General features: G+C 45.8%; 1 protein-coding gene across 8 annotated transcripts in view; it reads left to right on the top strand.

The window, feature by feature from the left end:
* Window positions 1-17,322, top strand: part of MINK1 (misshapen like kinase 1) — a 2,066,166-nt gene that overhangs the window by 1,656,841 nt on the left and 392,003 nt on the right. The gene's annotated exons all lie outside the window — the stretch shown is intronic.

Here is a 17,322-nt window from a genome sequence, read left to right as displayed (position 1 = left end):
AACAACAAAGCTTCTTCTCTTGGCAATAAGACTTTCCACTTCACCACAACAGCATCAGTGTTATTCCCTGCCACAATGCTGTTCTACAACTACCAGCTGTTCAAGAAATATTATTACAATTCAAAGGAAATACAGCTTCTGTAAACGTTAGTGAAACACAGTTCTTTGTCTGTCAACAGTTACAATGTCTTTCTTTACATGGTTAGGATTCACAGCAGATAGCTTTGTCAGGATGACTTCACAGTGCTGCTACTTCTGCTTCAACAACTTCACTTCTGCCACTGTTTACCATGAGCACATTATCCTTCATCTCAAAGTACTCCACTTCACTTGTGTTTCTGAAGTCTTGCATCCGCTGACAACCAGATATATTACTACAGCTTCAGCACTTTGTAATACAACCACAGCTTCAGTACTTTGTGACTCAAAATAGGTTTTGGTTTTGATGAGAATTGTTAGGCACATTAACACCTTCAAATGGACAAGGCACTCTTCCTATGAATATATCTCTTCAAAGGGGGCAGCCTCTTTGCCTCTCTTGTCTGTCTGCCACCACAACAACCTAGGATTGCCTTTAGGACCCACTTCTACCTTTCTCTGAAGGTCTTTGGCAATATAGGTTGTGTCCACTTCAAATGACATTTATGAGCAGCAAGTTTCCCTTCCCCAATGTTGCCTTCATCTCTCTGCCAATTGTTAGCCAACATATTTACCCAGAATTCAACAAAGGTAGCAGGTGCCCCTCTCTCGGAAGAACAAGGCATGATAACCTGTTCAGTGGTTGTTCACCACATTGAGAGTTCGCAGCCATTTGCTTTTTGCTCATTGTACTTTTCACAGATGGGAAATAGCCATTTGCATATCAGTCTTTGTCCCGCCCACATGGGCAGTCCAGCACCGAAATGCTATGGCAATTCCTCTCTGAACAAGAATACCAACAGCAACCCCATACACGTGATTCAGCCTTGTTGGGCATCATTAGTGAGGTGAAGCCTTGGGTAGAAAAGCACAATGGTACGAAAAAGTTAATCACTGCCACCAGCCATTTAAAGTGGTAAGGGTAACATAAAAATGTGACTTGGGAAAGTAGTCTAAGGGGCTACTAGGTAACCCCCCAGCATGTCACATAATATGGGGTGTGCTGCAATTACAAAGAGAAAAGGAAGTTAAGTCAATTTCACTTTACTATTCTTGGCAACTGTAGTTCACACGAGAAAAGGTATTGAAACCTTAATGGGAAATGTAAAGGATTTCTCAGTGACACTGCACTCAAGGTGCTGTCACCATACAAAAAGCAGAAGCCTATGGAGTTTGTCAGACTCCAAAAACAGCGAAAACACAAAATCCAAATCGGGTGAAAACACGAGTGAGAAAAAGGTCTCACTCCCTCCAGGGTTAGAATTTAAAAAGTCCTAAGCCCAGCAAATGAGCTGGGTCTCTAAGGTTGAAGGGAATTCGCACAGAAATGAAAATTCTCCCTAACACCCTTTATTCTGTAAAACCAAATACTTAATGGAATCTTTATGGTACTCCTTTGGGGATTATATATGAGGAGTGTAATGAATTTGGTAAAATTTGGGAGTAATACGTTTTTTGAAAAAGCTGATTTTGACATTGTGGACTTCAAGTCCATCATTTCCAAGGTACTGGTATGAAGATGAGGACTGCAGAGGCACAAGAATAAAAGTTGCAGTCAATTAGGAAATATTACCCACACCTTAGGAGGACTGGGAGGCATTAAAAGCCCCCGACGGTGCAGCCATAGAGAACAAGGGGAGTAAGAGCAGAAGTAGGAAGTGGAGTACTTTTCCTAGTTTTCCAGCAGAAGTCAGAAGTGAGCAGAGACGCCGGGGCCTCTTGCGTGTGAAGTGGATACTGGTCCTGAGAGGGTCTTTTATGCTGAAGACCACAGCTGCCGAGGTTGTGCAGCAGAAAGCGCACTTTTTACTTGTTGCCCCCCTGTCCAGACAAGAACCGATGGCAGACTATAACTGGCGCGTTGTGGGAACCAGGAGAGCCCTGCTGGTGACAAACACGGTTCGGGGGAAGCCTGGAGTGAGAGGGGGAAAACAAGAATGGCAAGAAGGCTGCCCTTCTGAGAGAAGAGATTCAGAGGAGTGGAGCATAACTTGCAGTGAGTGCGGCAATCACATAGTTGTAGCGAACAGCACCAGTGTGGTTCTTGTTTCCCTTAAAGAGTTTTATATTTGATGGTGTAGAGCAAAAGACATTGCTAATCTGTTTGAATATAATCTTTACCACAGAAGTACTTGCAAGTAGTACATCAGGTTAGAGAATATTGTAGTATTTTGATATGCTCTGGTAGGAGAGTACTGGCAGGAGAGTAGACCAGGTTGAAGCCATTGAAGTACTTTGGTGTGGTAAAAATGACTGAGGAAGAAGTTGAACAACCACTAAAGTGTTTGTGGGTTAGCGCAGAATCATCCGGGAAAATGAATCTCATTGGAGTGAGTGGTGGATGAACTGCTGCAGAAATATTTAATATCGTCAACCATTGGTTTTGCCAACTGGTTCAGAAATAGCAAAGACCTTTGAAGAAAGGAAATATTCTGAGTTGCTGAACAGACGCTGTGTGTAGATCTTAGTGACAAGTGAAAAGAGGAGAACTTTGAGGAAAACTTATGAACTGTTGGTTGAAAACAAGTTGGAACTTTGCGTTATCAAATTGGAACCAAAACAGAACTGAAGTGGAACTTTGTTACAATACAGAAATTCCTTAACCTTTTTGAAACTGTTGAACAAAATCCTGCTTAAATCCGGGGAAGGGGAATTCACCCAAATTAGAAGGAGACACAGTTATGATGTGAATTTAACTGTTATGTTTGTTGCTGCTGATTGCCATATATGACCTTGTTAAGTTGGTATATGTTTAATTAGTACGCGGCGAGGGTCAATCACAATGGAAAAAAACATCCTGATTGGCCCTCACCATGGTTTTACCTAGCAGGGAATCCCTCGGCTGGGATTCCATTCCTTTGTTCCTGGCGGGGGGTGTGGCAGCCCCTCTGCCAATGAGGAGGCTCGAAACCGGGCCATCCCGCCCCAAGCCTCCACACGGCTGGAGACTGTCATCGTCCCCCGCTGGGGATTCAGGTATGGATTTTCTTTCCTCTACCTCCCTCCCTTGCAAACTATCCTCTCCCTTCCCCACCCTCCCAACCCCACTTACCTTCGTTTTTCTCCTTTTTCGTGAGCGAACGCACTGGCAACACTTCTGTCCCAAGCGCGTCCGCTCCCGATGGCCGCCATGGAAAGGGAAAATGGACTCCGTTTTCCCTTTACCGGCGGCCATTTTCTTTGGCATTTTCTTTTTTTTCTGTTCCGAAATGCTGCAGTGTTTTGGAACAGAAAAAATTCTATTAGTACCCCAGTCTTGCGTTAAGTGTTCATGGCAATAATGCATTGTATTTCACAGCTGCGATGCACTATGCTCGTTCAGCCCTCGTATGCACAGGCCGGTTAGTTGCCATTAACAAGTTAATAACAACTTGACAGGGGCAGGAACGATGGAGAATTACCAATCGCAAAGCTGAAAAAGTAGGTCACCACAAGTGCACAATCAACCACTTAACAAGCAATTAACCACTGCCCAAATATATACAAACAAATTCTCAACACTGCACTCGTGTGGGAATTTGGAGTCGGACTGAGAGAGCCATCCAAAGTAGTGAGGAGCAAGCAGCAGGGAGAGGAATGAACAATAGGAGAGCCAGAATAGGTGGACAGAGGAGAGCAATAGCTGGGATGAGAATGTGGCAGCAGGGAGACCGATGAATACGAGAATGTAGAAATCAGAAGGAAGACTAACATCTGGAAAGACGAGGGGAGGAATAGGGAAGTCGGAAAGACAGTATAAACAGGAGGCGGTTGGAGAAACTCTTTGGAAAACAGCCAGATCTAGAGAACCCAATGTTTTGCCAAGACAAAAGGCCCAACCAATAGATGGGATGTAGTAAGTGACATTAGTGGAGCCTACAATCGGGAAGTGTTGAGATTGATGGGCAGAGGAGGCTGACATGCGGATGGGCCTGGACTGCAAGCTAGTGAGGCCCAAACCTAAACACCTTTTAATGAGCAGACCATGTGAGGCTAGACAGTAGCTACAGACAGGAGCCGGTTGAATTGGCTAGTCTTCCAAAAATACTAAGATACACTTCTCTGTCTAGTCGAGAGTGGGTGATCTGGGCTACAATACCCTTTGTATGAGGCGATAATGACAACGGTTTGAAAATCAACCCAAAACATGCAGGGCAGAAATCAAGGAGCTCGCGGGTGCAGAGAATCGTAGAGGAAATGTGAGTGACTTGGTATTGGGGGCTTTCTTTTTCTAAAACATTTTGTTTAACCTTATCATGGTGGCAACCACAGCAGAGACTGGCTGAGTTCTAGTAAAATTCCGCATAACTTAACGTGTCTCTTGACCTCACTTTGATGTAGGACATGTATCCTATCTTTGCTTTTCCAATGTTGCTCCTACTGAATGTGCAGCATGATAAACCTGTTTTGCTAGCACTACATTTTTTTCTCAAATTCACTGCTCCCTCTGATAGCCCTGACCAATGTTGGACAGCAAGAGAGACTGCCTGAGCCGTCTTACCATCTCTTAACTTTGCCACAACAACAAATTAATTCATGTAAACTGTTCCTCATGACGATTAGACTGTTTAGATTTTTCCTACATCACATTTCTTCCCATCAACCCATATTCTGACAGGCTTATAAACCGCCCTTGTAAACACTGGTGCAGCACTACACACTGAAAAGGAATACATGAAAATGAAGATTTTATTAAATATGTATAATAATGTCTTCCTTCTACTAATGACTTTTGCACACATTTCCACGTATCTCACCTTTGTAGCACTATGGCTTTTTTGTAGGGCTATTGGTTCTCAGTCCAATTAATCTCATATATTTGACGGCTTTCCAGGTACCAAAGACGCACATCACTTTCACTCCTTTGTTCACAGGTCATGTGCCTGTTCGATTATCTTAGATTCATGTACTGAGGGTGGCTTCCCCATCATTGATATGCAATGTGCGTATCTCTTCTGCACTCTTCTGCACTGTTTCACTTGGGTTGCGTGCCTGTTCAACTCTTTCACACTTTCATACTGTTAGCGACGTCTCCAGCTATTTTACCTGGCTCTTGTATCCGCTCCGTTTTCACAGCCACTCGTACCATGGATAGCTTCAGCAGTCTTTGACCACAATTCTTATAGCCCTTACTGGCGTCCTCATGTTGGGAGTCTTTGCATTCTGTTTGTGCTTGTCTCCTCAGTTCAGGCCATGTCTGTCGGAAGCTCACGGACTCGGGCTCCTTTCTTTCTCCTAGTCTCTGCGTTTGTTGCTGGGCGCCATGCCCATTGCTACTGTTCTTTAGTGGTCGTGCCACCAGGGAAGATGGTTTTCTTCCCGTCTTTGTTCTGCTCCTGACCGGATCCTCTTGCTCAGTCAGAGCAAATGCCTCATAGCCTCCAACTAGTGGGTCTCGATTCAGCTATGCCACTGCTGTCTCTGCGGTGTGACGTAGCGCCGCCTCTAGAGGTTGTTTTCGCAGAGGCTCACCTCTGCTTATCGATGATTCTCCTCCCTCAGTAGGAGTCGCTCATTGCGTAGGAGGTCTCTCTCCATTCACAGTTCTTAATGTGTTGAAGTATGTCATCATCGGAAAAGGTGTGTTGTTCTTCCTTGACAACAGCATTCAGATGTGACCGAGCATTACCTGAAGCCAACAGGGTGGAAGGAGGATCACTGGTACTTGTAGTCAAAATAAGAAAACAAATCAAGTCTCATGTAGGTGGACTATTTAGTTCATTCAGGGAGGGCCTCATTGGACTGGGAATCCTTGTCCTTGAGAGGGGCGTCACTCCCAGTGAGGTCCCACTTGCCCAGACCCCATGGGAGGGTCTTGAGCAGGCTCACCTCCCTAGCCTTGCTGGGCGTGGCTCCCCTCTAGGGAGAAGGGACGAATCATCCAGATTCATCACAGAGCATGATCCTTTGCAAACGAAATGTACTCTTTAAACAAGCAGGATTAACTTCCAGTCCCTCGCCAATCCCAAATCTACTTCCTGGCCATGGTCCTCATATTGAGCCGGTAAAATGGCTCCACAGGTTAATTATAAATGCTAGGATCTGTATTTGATCTGCAGGTCGCAGGTTCAAATCCCGGCAAGGCCAACTCAGCCAACAGATCTCATGTTACAGGCTGTTGGTTCCCAAAATATCAGTCACACACATGAAACTTCATGCATTAATAACCCTTTACCTGTGCTTAAGCAATTCTTGGTTGCTGCCCTTATAAGAAACAGCAAGCAACAGGGTTAGAATTAGCAACATTGGGGGATAGTAAACGTAAATACATTAGAACGAGATACTCTGCACTACATACAAATTGTAAGTGAAGATAACAGTGCATCAAACTGCAAACAAGTTATCGCATAAGCAGTGTCGTGGTGGTGAAAGACACAATTGGAACTGAAAACATCACAGAACTTTACAATGAACAACTAAGCCTCACAACTACAATCCTGCATATCTCATGCTTTAGGGAGTGAAATACTTGCAACAGTGTCTTTAATAGCGTTAGACATTTTGTATACACAATGCAACAACATCCTGCTTTTTATGTCCGAATTTGAGGCTTATTACGCATGTTTATAGCCCTGATTTTAATTGAAGTTCATTAAACACTGATTCTAATGGATTCCTCTCACGGATTCTTCATCTTTGATATCAATCTGCCAGTGCAGCTTCTCAATCAATCAATCAAACAAGTTTATTAGGAAATATAAAAAGTTCCATTAAACGACAAAAGTACAATTGTGCACATATCAAAATTACGATTATATAAAAGAAAAAAAGAAAGAGAGTCAATTGATATTACAATAGCCAAGGTACAATTAAAAAATAGACTGTCACTTAGTTACATGTTAGGTGGCCAGATTAAAATAGAGAAATAAAATCGGGCAGAAGACAGAACTCAACCAATTAACCCAATATACAGAGAGTTGTATGATTCATAGCACTAGCTTCCACCACCTTGCAGTTTTAGTAAGCTCTTTCTGAAATGCATCGCTCTTTTTAAAAAGGTCAACAGAGCCCAGGATGTAAAGACTGTCTCGGCACTCAAGAGAAACACAAGTGCAACCCTATGTGAGCGGATCGCTGTTTTTTTGAGGGCAGAGACCAAAGTCATTCTGCGTATACCAACATACCCTGTACAGAAAAACAACAAATGTGGAAGGTCCTCACGCTGATAGCCGCAAACCGGGCAGCCCGCATGATTAGGAAAACCTTTCCAGTTATACGTGTTTCCTTGTAGCCGAAGAGAATCAAAACGTGCCCTCGTAATCAGCCATCTATCTTTTTTTATGAGGGCTCCATGTCAAATAAGGTTGAATTCCGGTGAGTCTGCTGATACTAGAGTGAAATGGGCCACGTTTCTGACCATACTCAAGGAGAATTCTTTTCCTTACTACGGTTTCTCCCAGTGTGGCTTTGTAAGCTACCCCCTCTTGCTTAGTTATTAGAGAAGCAGGCGGGAAGAGGGCACTTAGATTAACCTCCCCCAAATTTGCCGAAACATAAGCTAGCCAAGGGATTTTTTTCCAGCCAGGTCTGCCCAACACTGTACGAATGATAAAGTGGCAAAGAGTGGATATCAATCTGCCAGTTCAGCTTCTCTTCAGACATTGTTCTACTGCCAGAGGAGAGTTGCATGACGCTCTGGACATGATGCTCTGGACATGTATATAGAAGATCCGTGCCCTGTGACCTAAGTTTGTTCTTTCCGATCACCCTGCTTGCTTTAGGTACACCACTTCTTTGAAGTTTTTCTCGTTACTTAGTCTTTCGAATATATGCCAAATCAGACAAAGTCTTCAGTGTTAAAACCCTCTTTAGACTGCGAGCATCAGATGTCTGTCTCGGATCCTCATCAAATTTGTCTTTATTGCCTCAGTGAAGGGACATGCCAGGCTGGTTTGCTTGTCGTTTCAGTTGGTGCACCGTGAGGCGCTTCGAGGATGAGAGGCTTAGCATTTCACTTTCCTCCATAAGGAGAAGAGTGACAAACTCATTTGAGATCACTCGGCGTGCATCGCCACATTGGAGAACGTTCATCCAGCAGTTCTTCGAAGCACCATTCTGCTTCCTGGTTGAAGAAGAGGAGCCACCCCTCTATGGACTCCCCTGAAGATTGGGCAACTCAGGTTCCCTTGCCCATCCAATCCTCTACTCCTGAGAAATGAGAGACTTTCAATATTCCGATGCTTGACACCTTTGCCAAGCCCCAGTGTCTGCGGCTTCAGCCTCAACCCTGCTGGCGCAGTTAGTTTACTTTGCTCAGACAAGCAATCAGGGACACCAATAGGTTACGCTACCGTGCTCTCTTTGCACCATAGAGTTTAGTAGTACAGGCTGCCAGAATTACCCTTAAGAATACAAGACTGACTAACTGTGTCAACTTTTTAAAATATCATATACAAAATCAGGGGCAATTTGGACATATTTCATGCATTCTGGGTCCTTCTTTTTAGAGATGTATGGATAGGCCATTCTTGACTGCTTAATCACTTGACTGTGACTCCCATTGAAACACTAACATCATACAACCAGATTTTATTACCATCCATACTCACCTAGTAGTATCCGTATCATCAGGAAAGCTATTCATTTACTTCTTCCCTATACTTTCTTTTCTAAGAAAACTCAGATGACGTGTTTTGCAATCTTTTATCAACTAACTGCTTACTGTGCATTGTATGATATTAAGAAATAAAAACCTTTGAATTGGAAGAACACATCTTTCCTTTAGTTTAGTTTATCTGTAATGCGCGCCTAACCCTGAGGTTACTGGGCACTTGAACGTATACATAGTTGCAGATACATACATATAATACAAAAAGCAGTGCTAGTCCAACAAGGGTTACAGGTTTAGTAGACTAGCATAACAAAACAAGTAAGTGCAAAGAGTTATCACCGGTGGATGCAGATTAGTCGACAGGGAACAGAGATATTAAAAACAGTGTGACTAGCAAGGTGGATAAACCACAGGCATGATTAACATTTCCTATCGAGGAGCTGTTATGGTTGACTCTCTGTCCTCTTGGAGTATATATGATGAGTGCCTGAGTAGTGATGTCATGAATGGAGTGTTTGGGTATGATTGTGTGGAATGCTGTATGTTGAGTGTTCTGCCCAGGGACAGTTGAGATTATGTAGCCTGGGTGGTGGGAGCCAGTGGGCTCCACTCTTATCCTGTAAGTACTGAAGAATCTCCTATGTATCATCTGATTAAAGCAACTGAAGATTCCTACCGGCTCCCAGCGTAGCCTTTAACCTGCAGACCCCACTTAGGGTCATAACAGGAGCCAGTTCTTAACTTTAGCTCTGAACAACCGAAAGGAGTGTTCGGCCCTGATTGTTGGAGAGAGGGAATTCCAGCATTTGGAGGCCAAGACTGGGAAGCTGGTTCCATCTGCCGTTTTAAGTGTGTATCTTGGTATGAGGCAGTGGGAGTAGACGGATCTGGTTGGTCTGGCTGATTTGTTTCTGGAGAATTTGTCCGAAAGGTATTTCGGGGCTGAGTTAGACAGACATTTGTGCGTGATGACTAAGGTCTGGAGCGTGATTCTGTCACGCACCGGGAGCCAGTGGGCATTCTGTCTGAAACTAGAGATATGGTTAGATCTAGGGATGTGTAACTCTGAATCTCAGTGCGTTATTCTCTAAGAGCTGTAATTTATTGAGATTCCGTTCCGTAGAGTCTAGGAAGCGCTGGCTAGCGTGATGCAGCTTTTGCGTGACAGATAGGATTTGCATGCATTAATCAGTTTATCTGTATAGGCTGTTGATGAGGCAGTGGCGCTCACTTTTTGACCTCCTTTGCAACTTTGATGGTATTCCCGTCAATGTTGCAGGACGTGTACTGTGGATCTAGTTTGTTCAGACGAGCATGGGAACCAATGATCAGGAGCTCTGTTTTATCGTCATTAAGACACAAACTATGCGCTGCCATCCAGGCTTGCATTTCCAGATAGATGTAATTTATCAAGTTGGAGTCATATTCATAATCCCCAGAGAGCGTAATGAGAACCTGGGTTTCGTCCTTGTAGTTCGTATACATGACACCCATGTTCGATCGAAGAGGAGCTTTCTGAATATGTTGTAAAGCATTGGTGAAATGCAGGAGTCTTGGGATACTCTGCATTATATGGGAATTGGCTCAGCTGCAGCAGCAGGTGCGAAGACCCTAGTGGTTCTGTTGGAAAGAAAGAATTTTATCCAGTTCGAGGCGTTTGTGGAGAAGGCGGCGGCTGTGGCAAGGTGTTCTGTGAGGATCTGGTGGTCGATCGAATGCTGTGGCCAGGTCCAGCAGCAGGCGAATGGCCAGTTTGCTATTATCTTTAGCTTTGTACATTTGGATTTTTAAATCCAGAAGGTCTGTTTCTGTCCCATGTCTGGGTCTGAAGCCAGTTTGGTGGAAACCTAGTAGGTTATTGTCCTCCAGATGTTTTTGGATCTGGAGATAGGCCACTCTATCCAGCATTTTGAGGAGGAACGGGACAGTAGTAATGGGCCTGTAATTGGTCGGGATGTTGGGATCTCGGTTCGTTTTTTTAGGAAAGGCAATACCCACGCCTCCTTAAGGTTGTTGGGAACTGCACTGTCTATGAATGAGGTGTTAATCACAGTGGCAATGAAAGGTGCCAAGTCTTTGGAAGCTTCCTTAATGATTGGAGCAGGACAGACATCTCCCTGGCATCTTGAGGGTTTTAGGCCTAAGATGATATTTTCCACTTCCTTCGGTGTGACTGAGGCGAAGGAGAAAGGAGGGCAGGGTCAGGAGTTGTCAGTCGGTTGTTTGTCTCTGTTATTTTGTAACATAGTAATTTTGTCTGTGATGGCCTTCTGTATTTTGGCGCACCACACTGCGTCCTTGACGCAGGATTTGGTGGGTGGTGCTGGGGATTCTAGTTCCCGTAGGATACTGAAAAGTTCCTTGGTGCCAGATTTGGCATTGAGGATTCTGTTGTCATAAGTCTTTTTTGGTATTGAGAATGGCTGTTTGTATGAGGTGGCCGCCGAAGCGAACGCTACCTTGTTTGTTGTGGAGGGCAATTTTCTCCATAAAGCTTCGACAGCTCTTTTAGTGTTGCAGAGGATTTTTAGTTCCGTAGTGAACCATTTGTTGAGGTGTGCTGATGGTTTAGCATTTTTTTGTTTTATTGGAGCGATCTTGTTTATGACTAGTTCGATGGTGTCATTGTATAGGTCGACTAGTTTATCTGTGTCAAGGTCGTTGTATTTAGGTGGGTCTAGGATAGTGTGGATCAGAGGACATAGCTTTTGAAGCGTTATGTTTTGATTATTTCTGGAGAGAGTTTGAGGAGCAGTATGTCACGACCCACTTCCTGAAACCCCCCCCGGCAGGCCCATGGGCCAGGAGGGGTCTCGGCTCGGGCCCCCAACAAGCTTAGGCATCCTTTGCCTAGGCCCTCTTGGGGACAGTCCTGGCGCCTTTGGCGCCAAACTCATAATTAATGAAGACTTGTGCTTGGAAAGTACTTTATTTCAATGCCAGTCAACATGGAGGCATCCACATAGCTTGGCTCCTTGGAACCAAGCTATGCGGTATAGTGTTTTGGGTGTGGTAGCTTAGGGACTATTTTACCTGAACTACTTTCTTGATGCTATTTAAACCACTCCCGACTTGGAGAACACGCTTCGCGTTACTTTGCAATCCTGCAACGTGACACTCATTGTGTTCAGCAGCATCTGCGAACCTCGGAAGAACAGCACCTGAAAAACAAAAGGGACATCGTTATTAGCAGCAGCTTACCTGTGATTCCACCGCTAGCTGCCCTCTGCTTCTGCAAACGGCATCCAAGGAACACCGAGCCTCCCGGACTGTCGGATCTGCAAAAGGAGAGAAACAAGACATTAGACATTTACAATCGTGACGGCAGCTTACCTCTCAAGTCGCCCATGGACCAGCACCACCTTGGGACTTCTTGCTGCGGGTGAGCACCGCAACCTACGGGAACAAAAGACAACAGGTTAGCAAAGGCAAGGCATCATAGCGCTGCGCATAGCGCCTACTTACCGCATCAAGGCGCTCTCGAAACACCATCACCTGCCTGTGAGTCCAAATTCAGCCAATGTTCCACGGCGAACTTCTGCGCACCTAAGGAGAGAGAAAAGACATTATTGAATCCAAGAAAGGCTTACAGTATAACAGTAATAAGACCTACCTGAAAGACTCTAAAGGGCAGCATCAGTGAAGTAACTAGATCACACTCGCCGGACAACGCGCCCCTGCCAAGAAGGCATGACGGAGAGCACGCCAAAATCCATAACAAGGTGAGGAAAGGTCCGGGGAGGGGCTGACGGCATACGGGGTGTTGGGAGGCTCTTACCCCAGTTGCCCAGTCTTGAACATTGCTCACCTGTTTTCAAGGCAGAACTTCCCTGCTGATTATACCAGGGAGCGGCTGAGAAGAGCACCAGGGTCCCCACAGCTGGGTGGCGTCCCCGTGGATACCAGGTGAGCGTAACACAGCAGTGGAGATGGACCTAGTAGGTGCATTCTTCTGCAAGGAGAAGGATATGCAGTGATGGTCTGACCAGGCGGTAGGTTCGTTCTGGAGGATAGTAGTCGAGCAGTTGAGATCTACAAGCCAGTCCAGAGTCCTTCCCTTGTTGTGCGCTGGATATAGTGTTTGAAACCTATTGGGTAATGGAATTTTCCAGGGCAGTGGAGTTGGTGTCGTTAGAGTCGTGCAAGCCTAAATTGAAGTATCCCAGCAGAATAATCTGGGCGCCTGGTTTAGTGTTTAGGGTTAAGAGGTCTGTAATGTCTACCTCAAAGGAAGAGATGGGACCTGGTGGGCGGTAGATTAGCTGCAGTAGGATCGTTTGGATTGCTGAGATAGGGAGTTTCACTGACCACAGTTCCCCTGAGCGGAGGCGAACAAGGGGTGCAGCTCTGAGACCCAAATATGTTTTGGCTGTGAAGGTGGCTCCCCCTCCTTTGCCGGTCTCTCTGTCTGACCTAATAATGGTGTAGCCCTCAGGGAGAGCTATGGATAGATAGGGCCTGCAGCCGGGTGCAGCCAGGTTTTCGGTGATGGCTAGGAGGTGTAGGCTGTTGGAGGAGATGAGATCAGCAATATCGAGTGCATAAGCAACCAATGACCGTGCATTGAAGAGGGCTCCTTTGATAGTGGGAGAGGCTTGGTGAGAGGCTGGCGAGTGCACATATGTATCTAATGGAGTGTTGTAGTTAACATTGTGTTTCTTTGTTTTTGCTATCCTAATGGTGGGTGGAGAAGTGGTGCTGCTGGTAGTGCGGGCCGACTGGTGTTCTTAGTCTTGCTGTTTAGGAAGCAAGATCCTTATCTCTCATTCCTAGAGGCCAGAGGGCAGGGTATCAGTGGGGTAGGTGGCGAGACAAAGTGTTGGATCCATTCTGCTGGGCTGAGGGGGCATATGGTATTATTACTGTGGTGGTCGGTCGAGATGGCTTTGTGCAATGTGCGTGGGAGGAGGGGTGGTAGAAAATTGGAGGGTGCAGTGGAATGGAACAAAGGGAGAATATAAGCCATGGTGAGTGTGACTCTGTGTAAGGAGGCCATAGTAGCAAATGAGGTGTAACCCTAAGAATACATCTAGATGTCACAAAAATGTATTGCATAGATAGGCTAACACGGCAGGCTATCACAGATTGGCAGTACTAATACAATGCATTGCTAGGTATAACAGTTGAATGGTACTGTGAAGAGGATCAAAATGTAGGACGCTCGTTTTGTGAGTAGTACTGTTGAGTGAAACTGTTAGTATAGCTAAAGAACACTGCTGAGAAACATGGTTATCGCAATCTGGTGCCTATACTAGATGGCGCAGTTAAGATGAAATGCTTCTAGGTAACACTATTAGATGGAGTCAAATGTGGCAGGTGAAAGTGTCTATAGAGTGAAATTGCTGAGACATACGGCTAAATGAAACAGTTTAAAAAGTGCTGCTAAGAAAATACAGATGAAGGACACAATTGAATAACACTGCTAGAAGCACAGCGATATAGTTTTCGGGCTAGAATGACTGCTAAGAATACACCGGAACAAGGCAGTGCTAGGTAACACACGTGGCAGTATGTTAATCTAATGGTGCGATCAACGTGATGTTCCGTTGCGAGTGATTACTAGTTGAAGGATTGACTGCGCAGAGTTCGGCCCATAGAAGCAGTAAGATCATTACAAGCACAGCATTTTTAGATACATGATGAATATAGAGCAAATCTCATAAGTAGAGGAGGGGCGAGTTACAGAACGAGCCTCAGTAAGGCTAAGGTTGTACAGTGAAGTTGAGCTGGTAAGACCGTTTGGTGTGTAAACACACGCGCCTATATGTTGGCGGTATGACGTGTTTAATCCGAGAGGGTAAGCCTAGAATGTTAGACAAGCATGCGGGTCAAGGCCGGCAGTTGTTGTTAAACAGCACAGAGCAAAGCCTACGGGCAAGCAAAAAGCGAAATGGGCAAGGTTAAGTCAATAGAGTCACAGCGTGCCCCGAGTACCAGGCACGATACCTCGATAGGGGATTTGATTGTGGTGACGGTTAAAAGTACTGGTGTTCCAATCAGCTTACCCTGTAGGAAGGTTGTATGTGCTGTGGTGCAATCTGGCTCCTGGATAGTTTTGTCGGACCAGGGGTTGGAGTCCTGCGGCCGCAGGTCGGCTCGGACAGTGGCCCGGCTTGCATCTTCCTGCGGGGCCTGTCCATGGAAGACCTGGCGACTCTCCAATAGCCGTTGGGAGAGGTTGCTAGGCAACCGGTAAGCAGGAAATGTTGACGGCCATTTGGGCAGCTTAATGTGATTTTGCACGTGCAGAATGACTCAGTAGCAGCAAAATGGGGCAAACCAAGCTTGTGGAATGTTGCTGCAGGTGTGGATGGCCTCTTTGCAGTCTGGAGCAGTAAAGAGCAGCGTTTCCAAGTTGAACGCATGCTTTCACTCGATTTTCCTTACCCAAGGCTCGAGGGGCTTGAAGTCCTCTCGCGCTGTGGCTGATGGTGGTGGTGGGGCTGGGATTATGCCCACCCGATGTTCAAAGACCGGACAGGGAATGCAAGAGGCTGGATGCCTGGTGGAGAGAGTGCATTTTTGGCTCAGCAAGCCTTGGCTTAACATCTGTCAACGCCTGATCTGCCCTAGCCACATTTTGATTTAGGCTTTGGTCCTTCATTTTGGAGGCAGCAGAACACATGCCTGTGCGTGACATGAGGGCTGGCTTTCAGGCCCTGTTGAAGAACAGCAAGGAGTTCTCCTATTCTTGGCTGAGAATGTCAGGTTTTGCCCTTAAATTCTAGGAAAAGCTTCTGAACATGCCATTTGACAACAAACACCTGTTCATTATGAAGGCCAATGAATTGCTGCAGAAATTCCAGGCTTTGAATGCAACTGTGAAATTTCTAGGAGTGGGAGTGGAACTGGCAGTCGAGCAGCAACTAACTGCATACCCCGTTGGCAGGGGTTTTCACCCTTTCATCACTTGTGCCCACAAAGGTAGAGGCCAAGGTCCCTCAGGCAGCCAGGTGGCAGGGTTGGGGTGCCCCAGGTGAGGTAATCTCAGCCACCACTGTGCACTCTGCTTCCCCAGGTGCGAAAGCCTCTTGGAATCGAGCTTCCACCATCCCTCCACTGTGGGAGGCTGAGTATCCCAATTTGGCAAGGAGTGGATATTTGGCACTTCTGATACCTGGCCGTTACAGGTAATTCCTCATGTATACTGTCTCCCTTTTGCTTATTGTCCTCCAGACCATTTACCAGATGGCCGGTACTTCCTCCAGATTGCGTCTGTCAGCTTCTGGCATAGGAGTTCACAGATCCAGTATACTGCTCAAAACAAGGCAAGGGCTGGTATTCAACCTATTTTATGGTGCTGCAGGTCTACGTCCCATTTTAGGTCTTGGCTGTGAGGCTTTTTAATCTATACTTGGACAAGGTCAAAAGGGTCACTCTAGCGCAGATTATTCAGGTGTTCGACCTGCGGGATTGGCTGGTCTCCCTGGATCTCCAGGATGAATACTTTGTGTCTATCGACAGGAAGCATAGTAAGTACTAGGTTCACGGTGGGGAACAGCCACTACCAATTCAATTCCTTGGCCTTTCCATGGCACACAGGGTTTTCTCCAAGCTGCTGGCTGTGGTTATAACTCACCTCAGAAGAGAAGTGTTAGGATTATGTTCCCTAGGAGACCCTTGGAAATATACTGAAATATCACAGCATGGCAAGGGTCATCATTCAGTGGTTGTGTTATGAATTGTACATAGATTTATGTTCAGCATCCATAGAACCTGAAACCTCTGGTGTGGCTTGGAGCATGTAGAGGTTCCAGGTAGGCAGTGCCTGGATGGAGAGCTGAACGGTTGCTGCTCACGGACTACAGCTGAATAAACAAAGGTTTACTTTTACACGTATGACTCCTGAAGTTCTTACATTCAACACAAAGGCATCCCTATTTTCCCTATCGGTATGACTGACTCATCTGAGCTCGCTTCCCAGACCAGGCGTCAGCACACTTATACCAAACATGCAGACTATTCTACAGCTTGGGCTTCTCCCCGAACTGCAGGAAGTCTCGGGTATCGCCGTCCAAGTCCCTCTGATTCATTGTGGTGGTATTGGATACTCTGCTAGGCTTGGCCTACCCGCATGTGGACAGAGTGGCAAATATCTCCACAATGTTTCATGTCTTTCAACCATAGGAAATGTTTCCTGCCTCAGTTTTTCTGCATTTTATGGCCGCCTAAATCCTTGTAGTAGCAGAGACTTGGCTGTGCATGAGACGCCTCCAGTGGTTTCTCTGTTGCCAGTAGTCTGTTTCAGGGACGTACATCAGATCTTCTTCAGGTCTCGTCAAAGGTGTAAAGATGCCTGGAATGCATCAGTTTGCTGGCCCTAGTCACCTTACCACCCTCTAAATGAAGCAAGACTGTGTTGGTCCTGACGGACAACATGGTAGCCATGCACTTCCTCAACAAATGAGGTGGTTCGGGCTCCTTAGATCTGTGCAGCGAAGCAATGCGATTCGATTATGGTTTTGGGCACTGGGGAACAGCGTGCTTCTAACAGCTCACCTGGCCGACCAAGAGAAGGTGATAGCAGATGCCATGAGCAGACCGTCTATGACCTTGCTCGAGTGGGAGCTCTCTCAGGAAGCTTTGGAGATGTTCTCCAGTTGGGGAATTCCTTAAGTGGATAGCTATACTTCTAGTGTGAACAGGAAGTGCAA

Source organism: Ambystoma mexicanum, chromosome 1p (assembly GCF_040938575.1).
Source record: "Ambystoma mexicanum isolate Mex_15411 chromosome 1p, UKY_AmexF1_1, whole genome shotgun sequence".
Classification (NCBI taxonomy): Eukaryota; Metazoa; Chordata; class Amphibia; order Caudata; family Ambystomatidae; genus Ambystoma; species Ambystoma mexicanum.
The sequence above is the reverse complement of the archived record's forward strand: the minus strand, read 5'-3'. Positions and strand labels throughout refer to the sequence as shown.